This window comes from Garra rufa, chromosome 1 (assembly GCF_049309525.1).
Source record: "Garra rufa chromosome 1, GarRuf1.0, whole genome shotgun sequence".
Classification (NCBI taxonomy): Eukaryota; Metazoa; Chordata; class Actinopteri; order Cypriniformes; family Cyprinidae; genus Garra; species Garra rufa.
In genome coordinates this window covers 28,079,174-28,083,956 of record NC_133361.1, presented here as the reverse complement: position 1 = coordinate 28,083,956, position 4,783 = coordinate 28,079,174, and the positions used below count along the sequence as shown (strand labels likewise).

The 4,783-nt window shown below is 35.5% G+C and overlaps 1 protein-coding gene across 1 annotated transcript in view; it reads left to right on the top strand.

Moving 5' to 3' along the window:
* The first annotated feature begins 860 nt into the window (after positions 1-860).
* mrtfbb (myocardin related transcription factor Bb) overlaps positions 861-4,783 on the top strand; it is a 50,507-nt gene continuing 46,584 nt past the window's right edge. Inside the window, exon 1 of the mRNA XM_073838526.1 lies at positions 861-986. The gene's annotated coding sequence lies outside the window, so the exon portion shown is untranslated. The remainder of the gene's footprint in view (positions 987-4,783) is intronic.

The following is a 4,783-nucleotide window of genomic DNA, read 5'->3' as shown; positions in this document are numbered from 1 at the left end:
AAAGGTTCCTGTTATTATATCTGGATATGTTCGTGTTATTGTCACATGTTGGGAATGAACTGACTTTGAAAGCACACCAGATGGCAGTGTCATATAAAAACAGAGATACAATTCAGTGTCTATTTACAGAGTTTTTATATTATTAATATTATTCATATTTATCTTAGTTTATTGCTTGGTTTATTTACGTAATTTTGCATGTTTTATTTACTGAGCCCACTTGGACTGGTGACAGAGATTTAGAAGTAGGGTTCACATTAGGGTCTGTAACTGATATGAGTTTATAAATCTCTCAACAGCACACACCAGACTTAAAACCAGTCCTATGACACTATCAGGGTTGTAAAGTACTTGAGTAAATATTCTAAAAAGAAAATATACTCTACTCTTACATATTTCTATATGTAAAACATATATAAAAATCTGCTCTGATAAAAATGTAGTTAATAGTTTTAAAGAAAGAGATTTAAGTTTAACAAGATTTGACTAAATCACGCCAGTTGAACTGCGCATCAGCCAATTTCAAAAGTTAAGAAACTATTTTGAATATAGGCTGCCTACAATTAAATGTAAACATTTAACGCAAGTAGACTTTTATCAGAGACACATTTTGACACATTTATCATGTATTTTTGTTGTTTTTGTTTTGTTTACACCTCTGGGCATTATGCGCATTGAATGCGTCTCTATACCTACTGTTGTTTACGTTGATGAATTACTAATACTAATAGCAATTTAATAAGCCTTTAGTTTCTAATCTAGCAGTGAGTGAACGTCGAGGTGATGTCAGTTTGACTTCCGAAGTGTTGTGAAGGGTTAACACAAATCCATTACATCACCGGCTAAACACAATAAGAGCGGCCATCTTTACCCACGGCAACAACTGCTACTCCAGTAAAGAAGGAAAATAAATGCCCTGTCGGAATTTTATGGTATTCTGAATGTGTCATCAAAGGGAACACGTTTAATTTCGAAGCCAAAAAGCGGTAAGATATTCATAAAGTTCCGTTTGTGTATCTAGCCTATAAGATGTAACTGCCGCAAGCGAGAATGAGTGAATGACACTTCACTCATTGTAATACATTGCAAGTGACACTTTATAAATTAAATACCTGCGCAATAATAAGTCATAAACTGTTACGTAACCAAAGCACTATTATGTGTACCTTTTGTGATATTTTCGCAGCTGGAACACTGTCATGTCACTTTTGGAACTTTTTAGACTAGTTTTAGAGAATATTGGGAGTCACCATTGAGAACAGTCGCATTAGTCACGATTTAAAGTATAGAAAGATATGACGTCATCATGTTTTGTTTTGTCTGTGTGTGTGTATATAATGTTAATTATAAAGCTGTAAAATTACATATGCCTCTAAATGTTAATTTTATATTCATTTTCTTTCATGGTTAAGTATTTATTATTAACTTAATATACTGTAATATATTCCCACTCTATTTTACATTTAAGATGAAAATGTTCACTAATATGTTTGATTTTAAAATCCACAATTCAACCTCTACATTTACTTTAAAACTTGAATACAATTTTGATTGATTGCATGCATATCATACACTAGTTTGCCTACACATTGTTTTATTCAAGAATACAATCAACTTGACTACTGCAGCATATATAAACACATCATTTATAAGGGCTGAGAACTGAAATAGCTTCTAAAAGTAACAGCGTCACATTTCCACTTTGAACAGCGAAAGCATTCAAAGAGAATTCTAACAAAAAAGGTGCAAGTCATTTTAGATAAAGCATGTGTCAAATTAATAAATTGTATGCTTGGCTTTAACTCAACAGGTGTGAGTCGAGTATTTGTTACCATAAACAAGTGAAACAGTCTTTGATAGTTCATTAAAATGTTGTGAAGCATGCACACACTCATGGCATTATGGGTGTGTCTGCAAAGCAGCATTGTTGAGCGTTCCCAAGCAGCAACCTTTAGCTTCAGTGTGATTTGTGTGGAGGTGTGGTGCCTGAAACACTCCCAGTGTTTACTGCCACAGGCCTGACCAATTACTTTCTACTTCAGGTAAAAAAATATATAACTGGCTCAGCTTTATGCCTAAATATAGTCTGCTCTGTAGGCCACCTTTTATTGCGATATTGAATATGTTCATATGCACCAAATTTAGTTTAATTAGCTTGTCCTTTTGACCTACAATATGTACACTTGTAGTGCATACTGTTGTTGTGTTTCTGCTGTCATTGTAGTCAAGAAGAGCATGACAACCACCCAAGACTGGATGAACCAGATTGTTTTTATTGATATTTATTTAAGCCTGTCATATTAATGGAAATATGTCAAGCCATCCAGACAAACAGAGTTGTCAAACATGGCAAATGTCTGTTATGATTTAAGGAAAATATTTGCAAGCAGCTCTTAAACGGCAGAGGCACATGCTTTAATTGTTTATCCGTGCCAGTTTGCCTGCATAGCATCAAATGCCAACTTATTTTCACAGATTCTTGACTCGCATTTTTTTTGTTCTAACAATCAAATATTATTCTCTGAATAACGTAGGCTTTTCTCAGCTAAATATAGCTTGTGCTATAGATGTTGACTTGAAAAATAAAGCATTCTTTATTGATGACAGGCTGAATCGTACCCACCGCAGGTGTCAGTTCACCACAGCATATTTCACATACGCGTCCTTCCTCAAACAGCATGTGCTGGAAAGATGAACAGTGAGGACTGTTCGCTGTCTCTAAGGCAATTTAAAGGAATTCTTTGACTTTGACTGGTGTTTTGATACTACCTTCCATCATCTGGTCAATGTCCACATGTCTACAGCTAAGACAGGACCTTTAAACTACAGCTGTGCTCAAGCAGGACTTGAAAGTTGTAGGTCCTGGTATTTATAGTGACTGTAAGCATGATGTGTCGCTGGTGGTCTGGACATTGTTTTCTTAGTCTGCTGCTTCGCCTGTTTGACTTAAAGCTTGCGGCCTAAAGGTTGTTATCGTTACCTGTTATCATCGGGTAAATGTTATTTCGTGCATTCAAACTAGTTTGGAAAGTTAAAGTTCACAAACAAGAATGAGGCCATTGCTTATGTAGATATCACTGTTCCGTTAAACTAAACATCTCTGTGGCTTTTTTTAGTTCGTATTTCAAACGCATGCCTGGTAAAAAGAGAATCAGGACAAATTTTCCCCTCTCTGCACACATGGCACAATAACATTCCACTGAGGTGTCATGTGATGCGACCGCACAGGCTTTGATGCTGATGAACCTGATTCATATCCACACTCAGGTGTCCTTAGATCAAAAGCCGTCAGTGTAATTAGTAAGTCAGCCCTGCCAAGCAAAATTTAAGCTTCTCGATTGGTCAGTGAACTCGCGTGGGATGCGTTCTGATAAGATTGCGTAAAAGGACTTGGTGGGTTGTGTCTGTTTTCCTCATATAGCTGTTCTTTCTGAACTATTTCCTTTATTATATTACAGAATGGGAAAGTGTAGTCAGCATGCATTGGTAAATAAAATTATAAATACTATCTACCGATCAAAACCATGTGGTGTAACCTATTGAAGAATTGTGTAGGGGGCAAAAGCAGGAAATTCGATCATAAAAGTACCCTCATGATTGAGTGTCAAGGTTAAGGAGTCTCTTAAATTATCAGATGATTTTATTGCATGAGAGGGTTCAGGTTGCAAAATGTTACAGCCTATATGATTTACTATTTATGGTATTTGTAAGAAATGAGAATATATTTAAATTAAAAAAATTAAATGTAATGAAAATGTACTCACCCTCAGGCCTTCCAAGATGTAGATGAGTTTGGAGAACTTCAGCATTATGTCACTTGGTCACCAATGGATCCTAAGTTAGTGTTCAAACAGTTGATTAAAAACAAATAAAAAAGAAACAATTTTATCATTGTGGCTTTTTAATTTCAAACCATTCAATGTCTTTAAATCTGTTCAGATGAAGAAACGAACTCTTGGATGGCCTGAGGTTGAGTAAATTAAGCAAATTTTCATTTTGGGGTGAACTGTACCTTAAAAAACATTTTACTAGGGATATTAACTCGATATTATCTTGGTCACGTGACAATATGAAACAATAGGTCCTCCAGGCAAAAAGTGTAGTATTTAGAATGTATTTAAACTTCTTATTCTAACATAAAAGGTCTTTAAAGTTATGTTTTGCCACTATGCTTTGGCGCAGTATCTGTCAAACGAACCAAAACCAAAAGCGCTATATGGCTCAATCCCTTCATCAAGTCTGTTTTCGCCACGTGTTTCCAAGCGGAGCACACAATGTTCAGGCAATCGGCTCTTGATCCGGTGTTTTCCGCCCCTCAGAACGGCTCTGTTCACAGTGAATGAATGCAGTGAACTTGTTTATTGCATCTACTATGAGTTTAGCGCACGTTTTGCAACGCATTGGCCACCAGTTATGCTTTATTTTCGTGCTGGATGATTACTAGATTTCACTAGATTCGTAGCAAGATGCGTTTTTGTAAGCCTGTTTTCACTGAAGCTGGAGTTTTCTTCAAAATATAAGCTGAAGCTCTACTGCCATTTCTGTCAAAATAAAAGCTTTAAAGTGCAGTGTGAATTCCTGACAGCTAGCAGTTTAAATGGGTAATGTTACTGTAGTCCAAATTCAAAATATCTCTTTCAAATGTAGAAATTAGGAAAATTGCAATTTTCTTATTGTATAAAATAATACACCTATGAAATATTAATTTCAGTGCAGTTGTTTTACAATATATTGCTATGACTGTTGTTTTTGTTGTTAATTGGCTTCCTAAAACACCAGTGTG